Genomic DNA, 16,878 nt, shown 5'->3' with positions numbered 1-16,878 from the left:
ATTGAGTCATGCACACTTTCATATGAAATAATTTCCTAAATAAATTTTTGTAATACCCAGAAAAACAAAAACAAAAAGAGAGAGGGAAAAAAATAAAAAAATAAAAAGGAGGGGGTAAATAAACAAATCCAGGGCTGGAGAGATGGCTCATAGGATAAGAGAAAGGCCGGGCAAGGTGGCACACGCCTTTAATCCCAGCACTCGGGAGGCAGAGGCAGGTAGATCACTGTGAGTTCGAGGCCAGCCTGGTCTACAAAGCGAGTCCAGGACAGGCAAGATAACATAGAGAAACCCTGTCTAAAGAAAAAAAAAAAAAAAAAAAAAAAAGAAAGAAAGAAAAGAAGAAGAAAAAAATGAATAAATAAATCTAGGGCTGGAGAGATGGCTCAGATTAAGAGCACTGACTGCTCTTCCACAGGACCTGGATTCAGTTCCCAGCACCCACATGGCAACTCACAACTGTCTGTAACTCCAAGATCTGACAACACCCACAGACATACACACAGGCAAAACACCAATGCACATAAAATAAAAAGGAATACGTTATTTAAAGGAAAAGAAAAGAAATCCAAGGCCATCATCAGCCACAAATATCAGTTTAAGGACAGTCTGGACTGTATGAAATCCTGTTTCAAAAAACGTTATTTTTAAGCTAGAGTAGTGGTGCACACCTTTAATCCCAGCACTCGGGAGGCAGAGGCAGGTAGAACAGTGAGTTCAAGGCTAGCCTGGTCTACAATTCGAGTGCAGGACAGCCAGGGCTACACAGAGAAACCTTGTCTCGAAAAACTAAAACAAAACTAAAAAAGAGGGGGCATGGTGGCACAGGCCTTTAATCCCAGCACTCGGGAGGCGGGGAGAGGGGGGGAGGGGTGTAATCTCTGAGTTTGAGGCCAGGTCTACACATCAAGCCCAGGACAGCCCATGGCTAAACAGATAAAAACAAAACAAACACAAACAAACAAACACCCTAAAAACAAATTTTTAAAAAATCCAACATTAAGATAAAACTAAATTTACTCTGCTTTCCCTCTCCCTGTATGACAGTACCACAAAAATCTCAAGGTGTGGTTGTGCATATCTGTAAGAGGCACAAAGCTGAAACTTTGGGGCCAAAGTTACACAGGAGCTTGTCTCAAAGAAAACAAACAAAACTGTCAGTGAAAATGAACAAGACAAAATGATCAGGTGGTAAGGCAAGCGTTAATAACAGGAATATTTATTATTACTATCCCACGCACTAGAAAGTGTCACTTCAAATACACCAAGATGGACTGAGTTAAAACAAGGCCGTAGGGATACTAAAAACGAACAAACACAAAGTTACAACTGAGAAGTACAGCTACTTAGTCTTGAACCTTTAACTACAATGTATTTCACAATAACTCAGACAGGCAAACAGCCTCCCAGAAATGAAATCATTGTTTCAATTTATCAGAGGAAATGAAAAAGGAAACAGTAAAAATATGAGAGTTGGCTCAGCACTTAAGAGCACTTGCCGCTCTTCCAGAGGTCCTAAATTCAATTCCCAACAACCACATGATGACTCACAACCATCCGTAATAAGATCTGGTGCCCTCTTCTGGTGTGCATGAAGACAGTGTACTCATACACATTAAAAAAAAAATTTTTTTTGTTTTTTAAATGTGAGGGTTACAGAAAGCTGTGAAACCTTTATAATATGCAGCAAAGGTTTTGTTTGTTTGTTTTTTGGGGGTTTTGTTTTTTTAATCTAGAATGTATGTGGAACAGAGATACAACAAAAACAAACAACCCAGAAGCCTGGCATAGTGGAGCATGTTTGTAAACCTTGGCAATCGGGGAAGCCAAAGGAGGACTGCAACCAATCTGAGACTTCTGGGTTCAGGTTGTGTCCTCAATACTTACTAATACCTCTTTGGAGGCTAGTGAAATAGCTCAGAGGTTAAGAGCACTGGCTGCTTTTCCAAAGGTCCTGAGTTCAATTCCCAGCAATCACATAGTGGCTCACAACCATCTATACGAGGTCTGATGCCCTCTTCTGTTGTGCAAGTACACATGTAGGCAGAACACTGTATATATAATAAATAACTCTTTAATAAAAAAAAAAAGAATATCTCTTTAAAATCAGGTGGCACAAACCTTTTAATCTCTGTATTTGGGAGGCAAGAGGAGTGGAGTTCAAGGTCAGCCTGGTCTACACAGCAAGGTTCAGTCCAATCAGAGATACCTTTTGAGACTGTGTCTCAAAAACAAACAAAACAAAATAAAAACCTTCTTTGATTTTTCTGAAAAGTACTACAAAGAAAAGGGAAGGTTTCCTACATTTTGGACTCCATTCTAAGCCAATAGTAGTCAAAAAGAAGAAATACCTGTTAAATACCCGTTTTCTTTGTTCCTTTCAGGTACACAGAAAACCATGACTTCTACCTTATTATCTCAAAAAAAAAAAATAATAATAAGATCCATAACTTTTTGTATTCTTGATCTTCCACAGTACTTTTTGAAGCCAATCGCCTTTTCAAATACTGATCACTTGCTCACATAACTTTAGGTTATCTGTAAAATCTTAGATCCAATAAACAATTTCAACTTCAATATGCTATCAAATTCAAGCTAACTGCATAAATACTGGAGAAGATAAACGGTTAGAATAAACAAGGTACTCATTCTAAAGACATTACAATAGACCTTTAAGAAAATTACAACATGCAAATGAATCCATTGTTCCAAAAGCGATATGGTAACCTGAACACAGAAGAGACCGCATGAATCGGAATGTAAGACTATGGCAAACGGAACATTTACTGAAATAAATATCTCTTGTTAGGAATTAATCCCACAACTCCACTAAAGTGCCGTAGTCACCTTCTACCTCCAAAATGTCCAGATCCTTCCAAACCACACACAGCGAAGCCCACCCCAACCAAGCAGTAAAGATTTGGCTATTGGCTATTCTCAAGACACCGTACACCTTGTCTCCACATGAAGCAAAATTTTACTTAAAAGTAAAATGTGCCTACTGTTCCTACAGAGCTAAGAAAAACCAGGCTGCAAATGACCACAAACTGAATGACAGCTGCTGGACTTAATTTTAAAAAACAGAAAACAAAACAAAACAACAACAAAAAGCGAACAACAACAGGCAATACTACTTCTGGGTTTTCAGGAAGTTCATCATGAAGAGCAATTAAAAATAACTTTTTGAGGCTTTTGTTTGGAGAAATGAAGTGATGAATACGGAACATAAACCTGAAGGAGTTGAAGAAGCCAGCTTTGTTAAAAACCAAGTGGCCATTTGCCAACACTTCTTTATGTATATATGACCAAAGATGATTCTAGGCTTCCTCTCGGTCCACATCGGCTTCTCATTAAATTTCGAATTAAGAAGGATCTCATAAACATTTCAATTCTGATAAGTTAAAAGGACCGCCAAACAAAGATTTTATAAGCTCCGCAGAATCAATATGGAAACAAAGCTTTAAGCGTTTCACAATCTGAGTGCGCCCCCTCAACCCCCTCGGCCCCACAAAAAAAGCACACATTTTAAATGTCACACAAACAGCCTATTCACGGGCACCTAGAGCTTAGAGTCCGGCACTGGAAAGGGGGCTCGCTTCAGTTTAAAATCTCAGCGGGGAAGGAAAAGCAGAATTCTGACTTGCAACTGACGAAACTCGGGAGAACGCTGAATCGAACTCTCTGTCTTGGTTCGAACTTCACTCACAACCATTTTTAGATGGGAGGGGGGCCGGCGGGCGGGGGGGGGGGAGCCCTCGACTCCTTACAAAGGTGTCATCTGTGAATGAAAAGGCTAAGGACGGACGGACGGACGGACGGACACACACACAGACACAGACACCCTGGGGCTCCTGTGCCCCCCACGATCCGTTCTCAGAGTGTGGAAGCAACAGCAAAGTGGAAGGAACAAAGCACTGACGTCAATTACGAGATTAAGCCGAGCACAGGCGGCTGGAGGAGAGGCCTAAACATCAATACCCAAAGGCCGGCCAGCGCGACCGCCAGGTACCAGGCCCATCCCGACCCGGAGGAAAGCTTCAAGGCAGGTTCCCATCTTCTTTTTTTTTTTTTTTTCCCCACTCAAAACCCCATCGACCATTAAGGACGGAAATTACACACACACACACACACACACACACACACCCCTCTTTTTTCTTTCGGCGGAGGGGAGATGGGGGGGTGGGGGAGGGGGGAGGTGCGCAGGATCGCGAGAACTGCTTGAGAGGTGATAGCCAGAATCTGGGCCTATTTTCTCTTTAACTAGGAATGACTTGAGGCCGACCTCAAGGGATAAATCCGCCGACCGAATCTATGGGAGGACAGGGGGAAAATAAAAAACAAAACAAAACAAAACAAAACAAAAAAAAGGAACGGCCAGAAGACGGGCGTCGGGAATGTTGGTTGGGAATGGGTTGGCTTTTTTTTTTTTTTAATTATTTTTCTTGTTTGAAATTTATTTTGGAGAGGAAGTGGGACAAGAAGACGGCGGGCGAAGCCGGATCGAGCGGACTCCCACCCCCCCCCCCCCCCACCCCAGCTCCCCGTCCCCCGCGGGTCTCCGCCAGCGTCAGCGGCCCGAGCCTCTCCTTCCCCGCGGCGGGGCCGCGCCTCAGACAGACGTCAGTCATAGTCAGGTTGCTGCTCACCTCCAGTCCCCGCTCCGCTAGGCCCGAACCATCTCCCGACCGCGGCGGTGGCGGCGGTGGCGGCGGCGGCTGCGCTCGGCCTGCACCTTCACCGGACGCGCGTTCCGGCCCGCCCAGGAGGCGGCGACCGGCTGGCCAAGGGCGAGGGGCAGCGGCGGCGGATCCGGAGGCCACGGGGAGCCAAGACGGCGCACCTCACTCTGCGGACGCCAGGGTTCCGCCCCGCTCCATGACGGCCTAGCCGAGCCGGGGACGGGTGACTGAGGCCGGGGGCGGGGGCGGGCTGACGAGGCCCTGGCACCGAGATCCCCGCCCCGTCCGCTGGGGGCGGCGGCGGAGGAGGAGGCGGCGGCGGCGGCGGCGACGACTGGACTCCCGCAGCCCGGACTGTGACTGACGCAGTGGCCGCGGCCCACGTGACCGGGGCCGGGCTGCTGCGAGCGTCACGTGACCAGGCCGCGCCCCTCCCGCAGGCTGAGCGGGGGCTGCGGGCCTGCTGCGAGCGAGCGAGCGAGGCGGTGCCCACGGGGTTGGGGTGCGGGGCGCCTGGGCCCCGGGGGTCCTGGGAGGCGAAGCGCGGGCCGCCAGCGGGTTCAGCGGGAACCGCACCAGCATCAGGCCGGCCCGGGCCGACGGAACCTGGCTCCGGGCACACGCCCTCCTGCGCAGCCCGCTAGGGAGGCGCTCCCGGGTGGGGCGGGGCGCAGCCGGGCAGACCGGTTTTGGGGCGCAGGTGAAGGCCGGGCCCCGGCTGCGCGAGTCCCGCAGCGCTCCGCACAGCTGGGGAGGGAAGGGTGACGTGGATGTCCGCAGCACGTCGTCCACGGCTGCCTGTGACTCACTGTGGGAGGATGAGTGGGCCCCCTCCATCATATCAATAAATAAATAAAAATAAAAATAAAGAAAAGAAAATCTTGTGAAGTGCGTCATGGCAGGCCTGTAGTCGCAGCACTTGGGAGGCCAAGGCCAGGAGGATCGTCACGAATTCGGCCTCTGGGCTAAACAGTGGGTTCAAGGCCGATCTGAGCTACTAACAAAACCCTGTGTGCACACACACACACACACACACACACACACACACACACTTTGCAACACTCCATCACCTCCTAACACCCTGCCAGTCGGGACAAGCTATAATTTAATTGAAATTAGTGATTAGACAGACAAGGTTTTAAGGTCTGCTGGAAGCCAGTAATGGTGTACTGCAAGAAAGGTGTCTTCTTCCTGTTTATCTGAAAAACATAGAATCCTGTCATTGGTGTCACATGTCTCTTAACTGCTTTCATTATTTGATGGCACCTTATGATTCTCCACCACTAAGATTTTTAACTCATTCTTTTTAAATTAAGTTCGTAGTTTATAATCTCACATCTTGGGAGTCTGCTCTCAACTACCCACTGAGTTCTAGGTCACGTCTCAAAAACACTAAATGGGTCTGTCTGGGGCTCCTTCAATCCCAGCACTCCGGAAGCAGAGGTAGGAGGATCACTGAGGATCTCAAACTGAGTCTGAAATCCTAGCTACTCACCAGGCTGAGGCAGGAGGATTGCAAATCAGCGTCTTCCTAGGCTATATAGCAAGTTGGAAGCCAATCTGAGCAAGTTAACAATGTCTTGTCTCAAAAAGAAAACAACAACAACGTTTCCTGGGGCTAGGGTGGGGTGGTTCAACGCGGGGGGGGCGGGGGGGGCGGGGGGGTCTCTGTGTAGCCCTGGCAATCCTGGAACTGGCTCTATACACCAGGCTCGAACAGAACTCAGAGAGATCTGCCTGCTTCTGCTTCCTAACTGCCGTGATTAAGGGTACCCAACACTTGCCTGGCCATGATTACTTTTCTTGTTGGTGTGATGAAACAACATGAGGAAAGACGACTGACTTATGATTGAGATAGTGTAGTCTATGTTAGCCAAGGAAGGTAAGGTGGCCGGAGCCTCACACAGCTGTTCACATCTGGGCGGATCAGGAAGCAGAGAGAGTAATGCTGGTGCTCAGCGACTTCCTTATTTTCCTCTTTCTGTTCACTCTGGTACCCAAGCCCATGAGAAGGTGCAACTACATTCAGTATGGTTCTTCCCCCCCCCCCGCCCCCCCGCCCAAGGATGGTTCTTGTTCCTCAATCATCTCTAAAAACACCAGGCACAGACACACCTGAAGTAGCTCAAAAATGTCCCAGGCCTGTGTGTGGGTGTAGACAGGGTTTCTCTGTGTAGCCTTGGCTGTCCTGGACTCACTTTGCAGTCCAGACTGGCCTCCAACTCACCACCTGCCTCTGCCTCCTAGTGCTGGCCAGCTTTAAATCAATGTTTTTAGTTTGGATTTCTTTGAAACAGTGTTTCACTATGTATCCTTGGCTGTCCTGCCTAGACCAGGCTGGCCTCAAGACCTTCCTGCCTCTGCCTCCTGAGTTCTGGGAGGCATTTGGCAAGCCTTAAGCAAGTAAGAGTGTTAAAAGAGCAACCATATTTAAGACCTAACCTCATGTAATCTTTGAGCTTAACTTTATTCCTTTCCCAATTGTGACCTTGCAATTTCCTGCAAATCTCACAATCAAGACTCCAAACGTTGTTGATGGTTAAAACACCATATCTGAACTGTGCCCTAGTATGATAAGGATTCCTCAGGCCCTTGACTTGTAGACTGTTGTTTTATTTTTTATTTTTATTTTTTGGATATGAATGTTCTGGCTGTATGTATATTTGTGTACTATATGCACACCTGGTGCCCATGAAGGCCAGAAAAATATGTCTGATCCCCTGGAACCACAGTGACAATTTTGAGCTGCCATGTGGGTGTTTGAAACCAAACCCCAGTGTTGGTGTTATTATTATTTTTTTTTTTTAATGATTTTTATTTTGGGTTCCTTAAATCTCTTTCTCCCTTTACCCCAATTCTTTCCAACACCCCAACACCAGATAGGAGAGGAAGGAAGTCGGTATGGGAGGGGTTGCCGTTCCCTGGGGCAAGTCCAATCTTCCTGTCAGTCGGCCTCCACGGTCTTCTTGTCCGCCTGCATCACCAGCAGCCAGGAGCAGCAGGGGGAAACACCAGCTGCCTCCTTTCTCCCAGCCCCCAGTGTCTGTCTCTGGTACCCCTCCTTTCCTCCCCCTCCATCCATCCCCCTTCTCTCTTCTCTCCCCCTCCTTCACACACCCTGCCCCGCCGTCTTTCTCCCCTCACCAAAGACTATGTCCCTGCATGAGGCACTTCACAGCTGACAAACATTAAGTGTCCCAAGAGGCAACTGTCAACTGTGGACAAACTGGAACAGCCCCCATATCCCACACCTGGGATTAAAACAAAGACATGTTTACATACAAACCAAAATTTCCACAACACCCCAGCAGTCCTCTACAAAGAGCAGCAAGTAATGATTAAGTCATTTCGGTAGCTCAGGTCTGGAGTTTCATCTCATCAGCCTCTACCTATTACCTAGTGCACCTCAGGAACTAACCTAAGATCTGATTAACTAAAAGAAGCAATTTTTTTTTAGAAACCTTTTAAACAATGTATCTCCAGGAGCTGCTGCCACTGATAAATCACCTAAAACTGGATATGATGGGATGTGATTGTAACCCAGCACTCAGGAGGTAGACAAGAGAGGCTAGGTGTTCAGGGTTAGCCCCGACTAAACTAGACGCTACTTCAAACAAACAAACAAAAACCTATTTCTGTGTAACCCTGGCTGTCCTAGAATTAACTTGTTCTGTAGACCAGGCTGGCCTTGAACTCTGCCTTCCCAAGTGTTGGGATTAAAGGCATGTGTCACTACCACCTGGCAAGATGACTTTTTTTCTTTTTTAAGAGATTTATTTATTTATATACAATGTTCTGCCTGCATCTACATCTGCAAGCCAGAAGAAGGTACCAGATCTCATTATAGATGATTGTGAGCCACTATGTGGGTGCTGTGAATTGAACTCAGGACCTCTGGAAGAGCAGCCAGTGCTTTTAACTGCTGAGCCATCTATCTCTCCAGCCCACAAAACAAACAAACAAACAAACAAAAACAAAAACAAAAAAACCCCAACTATTTGTTCTACCAGCTGAGGTACATCCCAGCCTCCTAAAAGTGTTCTCCATATTGAAATCAAGAGTAGTGTAGTCAGCTCTGAGGAAGATATGTAGCCAAGGCTACATAGAAAGAAAGAAAAGAATAGCGGTAAAGTAAGACTGGAGAGATTGCTTAGGATTTAAGAGCACTCCCATTGGGCAGCTCACAACCACCTGTAAGTCCAGGGGATCAAACACCTTCTTCTGGCCTCAGGGAGTGCTACATTGGTCTGCACTAATCCACACACAGAAACACACACACACACACACACACACACACACACACACACACACACAATCATACTTTTTGTTGTTGTATTTTTTTTGAGACAGGGTTTCTCTGTATTGACCTGTCTGTCCTGGACTCACTTTGTAGACCAGGTTGGCCTCAAACTTACATCTATCCACCTGCCTCTGCTTCCTGAGTGCTGGGATTAAAGGCATGCACCACCATGCCCAGAAAAAAAGAAAATATATATATACCTAAAGCAGGTAGATCTCTTTGAATTTGAGGCCAGCCAGGGCTACATGGTGAGTTCCAGGTAAGCCTGGGCAACATAATCAGAATCTGTCTCTAAAAAACACTTATTTAGTTGGGTGTGGTGGAACACACTTATAATCGCAGCATTTGGGAGGCAGAGGCAGGCAGATTTCCAAAACCAATCAACCAAAAACCCCATTCATTTGAAAAAAAAGAATCTTGGGGGGCTGGAGAGATGGCTCAGAGGTTAAGCGTACTGACTGCTCCTCCAGAGGTTCTGAGTTCAATTCCCAGCGACCACATGGTGGTTCACAACCATCTATAATGTGATCTCATGCCCTCCTCTGGCCTGCAGGTATCCATGCAGGCAGAGCATTGTATACATAATAAATAAATATCTTTTAAAAGGATCTTGTCTCGAAGCCGGGCGTGGTGGCGCATGCCTTTAATCCCAGCACTCGGGAGGCAGAGGCAGGCGGATCGCTGAGAGTTCGAGGCCAGCCTGGTCTACAAAGTGAGTTCAGGATGGCCAAGGCTACACAGAGAAACACTGTCTCGAAAAACCAAAAAAAAAAAAAACAAAAAAACAAAAAACAAAAAAGGATCTTGTCTCTACATAGATGATCTCAATACTGAACTCTGCTATATGTGACAAAATTCATGACTCTCAGCCCATGAGAGGCTTAAGCAGTCTTCTCATTCCTCTGAACCCTCCAGGTCTTTCTCTCTAGGCTGAGAGCCAGCCACATCCTGTGTGGTTTTGTTTTTGTTTTCGTCTTCCTGTTGCTGGCACTCTTCCATCTGTTTCTGATTTCTGAGAGGTGAGGCAACCTTATCTTTAGACCATTTCTCTCCTTATCTAGCCACCAGGGTCAGAAAAATTTTTTGAAACGTCCTAAATTTTTTAGAACTAATTTTTACTGTAATTATTTCTTTTCTTTGAGACTCAGTAGTGTCTCTTCTACAATTTTTTTTTTCTAAAAAAACAATCAAACAAACAAAAGCTGGGCAGGTGTGGTGGCACACACCTTTAATCTCGGCAGAGGCAGAGGCAGAGGCAGAGGCAGAGGCAAGACAGCCCTGGCTACACAGATACACTCTTTCCAGAAAAAGCAAGCAAACCACATTCCTTTTTTGTTGTTGTGTTAAGATTTATTTATTATTATGTACACACTGCTCTGTCTGTATGTACACCTGCAGGCCAGAAAGTGGCATCATATCACATCACATTACATATTACATAGCGTAAGCGACCATGTGGTTGCTGGGATTTGAACTCAGGACCTCTGGAAGGGCAGTCAGTGCTCTTAACCTCTGAGCCATCTCTCCAGCCCCACATTCCATTTTTACCGGAGACCTGCCAACACAGGCCAAGTTCGCACGAAGACTGTGAAGAAGGCATCAGCGGGAAGTAACTGCAGAGGCCCAGGTAATGACTTCCATATAAACAGCCGAGGAGATCATCACTATACTGTGTGTCTCATGTAGTGTGGCTTCCACAGCACCCCATCCTACGCCCTAGCCTTGCCCCCTAGGGCACCAGCTGCCCCCCACTCGAAAGAAACTCTGAAACAAGACAGAGGGCTGTTCACACATCTGAAGAAGCAGATTCAGAGAGGCCCTGGGAAAGCTCTATCAGGAGGAAGAAAGATATGAGAGATAATTATGTTCCAGAGGTTTCGGCCCTAGATCAGGAGATAACTGAGGTATAGCCAGACTCAAAGGAAATGCTGAAATGACTCTGGCAGTCTCTCCACCCTGCAGGTCATTTGGCCTACAAATGGGATGAATTTCGAAATACCTGTGGAACTGTCTGAGTCTATTCTGAGCAGGACATGATGGCATATTTTCAATAAATCTGAGGCAACTTTTAAAATACCACATTTATAGTCAGGTGTGGTGGCGCACACCTTTAATCCCAGCACTTGGGGATGGGCAAAAGCAAGTGGATCTCTGTGAGCTCAAGGCCAGCCCGGTCTACAAAGAGAGTTCCAGGACAGCCAGAGCTACACAGAGAAACCCTGTCTCGGAAAAAAACAAAACAAAACAACAACAACAACAACACACACACACACACACACACACACACACACACACACACACGTGCGTGCGTGTAGATGAAACCTGAAGTCAGTTCTCTCTACCATGTGGGGCCCAGGGTTGAACTCAGGTTGTCAGATTTGCTAACAAGTGCCACTGAGCCATCTTGCAGACCCAAGATTATCTATCTATCCATCTATCTATCTATCAATCATCTGTCTAGTATGTGTGCATGTGTATGCTGGTGAATTGTATAATCATAATCAGCCCTATTTATTTTTTTGGATGGGGTTTCATTCTGTATCTCAAGAAGGTGTGGAAGTTACTATGTATTCTAGGCTTGACTCAAACTGTGCCAATCCTCTTATCTAAGTCTGGCAAGTGTCAGAATTACAGGTCTGAATCACCATGTACTTGGGGCATGGGGCATGCTGGCTGCCAGCTTAGATAACAAACACGAACTCCAGAGCAGGAGAGATGGCTCAGCTGTTAAAGGCTTAGGCTTGCAACCAAAACACTAGGTTGGGGCTCCACAAGGGCCCCTGCCTCAAAATAAGAGGGCTAAAAATGATACCAGCACCCTTCGTTAGTCACGCAGACATGTGCTTATATCTCTCACACACACACACACACACACACACACACACACACACACACACACACACACAAAACTACTTAAAGCCAGGTGGGAAAACCAAGGATTTTATTCAGCTAATTATATATAGTATCAACAGTTCCATAAAATGTGTATTGATAAATACAAAATATGATATTTAAATTTGGTATTCAGTATTACCACGGAGTAAAATGAAGTAATTTTATTAGGTGAAAACACGTCACTAATTATGATTCAAAGAAAATGTTTCCTGTCAGCAAAAGTGAACTTGAAGCTGAGGAGGTGTTTCATTCATACCTATAGTCCTAGTGCTCAGGAGACTGAGGCAGGAGGATTGCTGTATGAGGCCATCCTGGAGTACTTGTTGAGTAAGAGACCAGCCAGGGTCACAGCCAGGGTCACATATCAAGATCCTGTCTCAAAACAAAAAACAAAAAAACCAACCAAAAAATAAAAAAGGAGGCAGATGTGGTGGCACACGCCTTTAACCCCAGCACTCGGGAGGCAGAGGCAGGCGTATCTCTGTAAATTCGAGGTCAGACTGGTCTACAAAGTGAGTCCAAGACAGCCAAGGACACACAGAGAAACCTTGTCTCAAAAAACAAAAAAAGGCAAAGTCTCATGTAGCTCAGGCTCAGACTCACACTGTAGCTGAAGATGATCTTGGACTTCAGATCCGGCTACAGAATGCTGGCCTGGCAAGTGAGGCCACCCCCCCCCCCCCACTCCCTGGTGACACAGTGGGCTGTAACCCAGGGCTTCCTGCATGCTAGACTAGCACCCTCCCCGCCAACTAAGCTATGTAACCAGCACGATAGGTTTATTAGCATGTATTAATTATATATACAATGATGGGCTTCATTATGACATTTTCATTCCTGGATATATTTTAATCCACATTCCTTTGTCCCCCACTCTTCTCATTAATTGCTTTTCTCTTCCCAACCAGTCTCCTCTACCTTTCATGGCCTTTTTGGGTGGTGCCGGTGAAACCTGGTGAGTTTGATTTAGTGTTGCTTACAGGAGCATGGGTGAGTGGTGAGTTTAATTTAGTGTTGCTTACAGGAGCATGAGTGAGTGGTGAGTTTAATTTAGTGTTGCTTACAGGAGCATGGGTGAGTGGTTATCCACAGAAGCATAGACAACTTCTGCATTTCACTTTTGAAATAGTTTTACATACAAAAATAAACCACCAGATATCTACTATTAATCCATGGCCATACAACGCTGAGGACCTGAGAACATCTCTTGCCTGAAAGAAAAACTTCCAGCTCTCTTAGATTTTTATCAGCACATGTTACATGGACGAGTGATCAACTCCAAGTAAAAGCTGGGTGGGAGGAGATGAAGAGATGGCTCCGAGGCTAGGAGTCACATGGAAGTTAAAGGTTCTTGATTTTGTACATGAGCAGTAGGCTGGACATAAAACAAACAGGAAACCTCTTGAGTAACAGAGTAAAGAGACATAAACCAGCCAGCCAGCGACGGGCAATCACAGGAGCGAAACAGTGGCTAAGGGGTTAATAAGTGCATATCACTGCATGTGACGTATGTCCGTGTGACGTATTTCCACTTAGGTATGGTGGAAATAGTGCTCTTTGGAATCACATCATTATGTTCAGTCCCAGAATAAAAAGCAAAGCAAAGCAAAACAAAAACAAACTGGGGTAAAGGCTCAGTTGACAATTACTGCCCACTCTTCCAGACGCTCTAGGCTCAGTCCCCAGCACCCACACCAGGTAGCTCATCCTCACCTGCAACTCCAGCACCAGGGTTATCTGAAGCAAGGGTACCGGCATTAGTGTAGATGCGCACACCTATACATAATTAAGAAGAATAAAGACAAAAATCTTTACAAATTGGGTGAGCGATCCTTAATCATGTAGCTAAATGGATTCTTCCTGGTTCTGTGAGACAAGGTCTTATGTAGCCCACTCTCCCACCTCCTTTATGCCGAAAGCAGGCAGGCTGTGTGCGCCACAGTGGGGGCTTTGGAAAGAAGCCTGCAGGGCGTGTACAGCATGGACGTATTTTTCTTTTGACTGTGATGAGCGGCGTATACAGCAACTCAACAGTCCTGTTATTCAAACTGAGTGGCTGCTTCAATGGCATTCGTTACCTCAGTGAAAAGCTTTACAATCTTTTGATTCATAGACTGAACTCCTTAAAAACATGATCACATCTTCAGCAAAAGCTAATTTCCACAATTGTTTAGTATTCAAAAACAGGGGGGTGGGGCTGGGGTGTTAGCCTAAGAATCTCAGGTCTCACATTATTTACCCTAGCCAAAGAGCAGAAGTCACCCAAGTGTCCATCAGTGGGTAAATGAATGACCAAATAATGCTACACAACACAACACACTGTTGTTTAACCTTAAAAGGGGAAGAAGCTTGACTTGGGCCACCACATGGGGGAAAGCGAAGACAGTTATGCTAAGTGAGATGAACCAGTCACAGAAGGGCCGGCTGTTGTATCCTTCCACTTACTAAGGCAGTAAGAGGAGTCCACTGTCCAGAAATCGAAAGCAGGTTTACGGCTGTGGTGGTTGGTAGAGACACGTATGGCGGTGCAGCTTTGCAAAATGGAAAGCTCTGCTGAGACAGTGCAGTTCATGGAGGCCATGGAGTTGGCTTCACGGTGAGATGAATAGCTTCATACAGCTGAACCGCACATGTGAAAAAGGAGGGGAAAGGAGCGAAGCCAGCATCAAGGATGCAGCTCCCTGGGGAAGCCATGGCATCCTATGTCCAAGGACCACAGTGCCACAAAACAACAAAATCGCAGCAAAAGATGAACAGAGACCAGGCATGGTGGCACACGCCTTTAATCCCAGCACTCCGGAGGCAGAGGCAGGTGGATCTCTGGGAGTTTGAGGCCAGCCTGGTCTACAAAGCAAGTCCAGGGCAGCCAAGACTACACAGAGAAACCCTGTCTCAAAAAACAAACAAACAAAAAAATGAACTGGGTCTACTTTATGCTTATTCTGCTCCAACAAACAGGGCATGGTGGTACAGTCCTGTATCCCATAGCTTGGAAGGCAGAGGCAGGTAGATCAGGAGTTCAAGGTCACTTCCTGCCACATAGCAAGTTTGAAGGCAGCCTAGGCTACAGTGTGTGGTAGTTTGAATGAGAACGGCCCACATAGGCTCTTATTTTCCACCTCAGGGCTGGTGAAAAGGGCTCATTGGGTGAAGATGCTTGCTGCAGAAGCCTGGAGACCCGAGTTCCAATCCCAGAACCCATAGAAGGCTGGGACAAGGTGATCAGCTCCTCAAAGTTGTTCTGATTCCCACATGCATACTGTGGCATTCAGGCCCACATGCATATACATAACGTACATGCTGATAAGAAAGAAAATGTAAAATGCCCCCTTCCCTGGCCTTAAGTGCAAACAATCCCAGTAATAATTTACAGATGTTGAGCCATCACACTGTTGTATGGCAGACAAAGCAGGGTGCTTTCAGCCTTCCCTCTTTTGTTTATTTTGTTTGTGAGGCAGGGTCTCCTGCAGCTCATGCTGGCCTCAGTCTTGCTATGTAGCCAAGGGTGGCCTTGAACTCCTGATCCTCCTGCCTCTACCTCCCACCTGTTGGGATTAACAGGTATGTACTCTCTGGCACAAAGTGTAGTCTCTCTGAAAAGAGATCCTGGAATTAAAAGACTACTGTCCATCCTACTGTTAATAACACACGACGAAGGCTCTCTTTATACCTTCGCACAGGTATTGTTCATCCACAGTAATCTGAGTGGCTAATTCTTCAGTCGTGGCACACTCAACATTTTCTTTGTGCAAACACCCAAGTGGTTCTAGTAGCATCATCCATCAATTTATTAAGTTGATGACAGATCAATAAAATAAAAATTAGTCACAAACTACAGCTCAGTTTGGAAAACACTTGCCTAGAATTGGGGGGAAAAAAACTCCTGGGCACTTGAAGGCTCAGAAGGTAAAGGCAGAAGGATCAGAAGTTCAAGGTCATCTTCTGTCATAGATACATGGGACCAATTCTTTTTTCTTTTCTTTTCTTTTCTTTCTTTCTTTTTTTTTTTTTTCTTTTGGTTTCACTGTGTAGCCTTGGCTGTCTTGGACTTGCTTTGTAGACCACCAGGCTGGCCTCAAACTCACAGCAATTCACCTGCCTCTGCCTCCTGAGTGCTGGGATTAGAGGCATGAACCACCACGCCCTGCTAGGGACCAATTCTTTTTAAAAAAAAAAGAAAGAAAAAAGAAAAAAGAGAGAAAGAGAGAAAGAAAAGAAAAGCTATTTCAATTACCTACAATGATGGGCGACAGTACACATTATAATCCCAGCACTTGCAAGGAAGAGGCAGGCAGATCTGTCAGTTCAAGGCCAGCCTGGTCTACAAAGAAGTCCAGGGTAGCCAAGATTATACAAACTCTGTCTCAAAAAACCAAAAAGAAAGAAAGCCGGGCAGTGGTGGCACACACCTTTAATCCCAGCACTCAGGAGGCAGAGGCAGGTGGATCATTTTGAGTTTGAGGCCAGCCTGGTCTACAAAGGCAGTCCAGGACAGCCAAGGCTATAGAGAGAAACTCTGTCTTGAAAAACTAAAAAAAAGAAAAGAAAAGAAAGAAATTATTATTCTTTTGGACTTGGCCTGCCTGGAATAAGACATACCATGTCTGGACATGTATTTTTTAACTGTTGCAATCCAACCTGATTTAATGATTAACTTTCCATCAGTAAATGGCTATCACTGTTTGGCTAAGAAATGAGTCATTCAGAAACTTACTGTGGTGTACATCTGTCATCTCAGGACTTGGTAGGCTGAGGCAGGAAGACAAGAGTTTGAGGATGCCCTGGACTGCATCATGAGTTCAAGGGTAGCCTGGGCTACGTAAGACCCTGTCTCAAAAAAGAGGAGGAAGAAGAAAGGAGAGAAAGTTAGCTGCCTTTTGCTTTGTAAAGAAATTCAGTTATGATGTGATATTCCACGAGAATTCTCAGGTGTCATATGATTCAGTCACACTTCCGTCTGCAGCATCCTATTGGTTGTGTAAGTGAGTCATATTTGATGTGAGA

At 45.9% G+C, this 16,878-nt stretch overlaps 1 protein-coding gene across 1 annotated transcript in view; it reads right to left on the bottom strand.

Annotated features, from left to right (window-relative positions):
- Window positions 1–4,782, bottom strand: part of Aff4 (ALF transcription elongation factor 4) — a 71,780-nt gene extending 66,998 nt beyond the window's left edge. The window contains exon 1 of the mRNA XM_051168074.1: window positions 4,647–4,782. The gene's annotated coding sequence lies outside the window, so the exon portion shown is untranslated. The remainder of the gene's footprint in view (window positions 1–4,646) is intronic.
- Between the last annotated feature and the right edge of the window lie 12,096 nt (window positions 4,783–16,878).

Source organism: Acomys russatus, chromosome 25 (assembly GCF_903995435.1).
Source record: "Acomys russatus chromosome 25, mAcoRus1.1, whole genome shotgun sequence".
Taxonomy (NCBI): domain Eukaryota; kingdom Metazoa; phylum Chordata; class Mammalia; order Rodentia; family Muridae; genus Acomys; species Acomys russatus.
The sequence above is the reverse complement of the archived record's forward strand: the minus strand, read 5'-3'. Positions and strand labels throughout refer to the sequence as shown.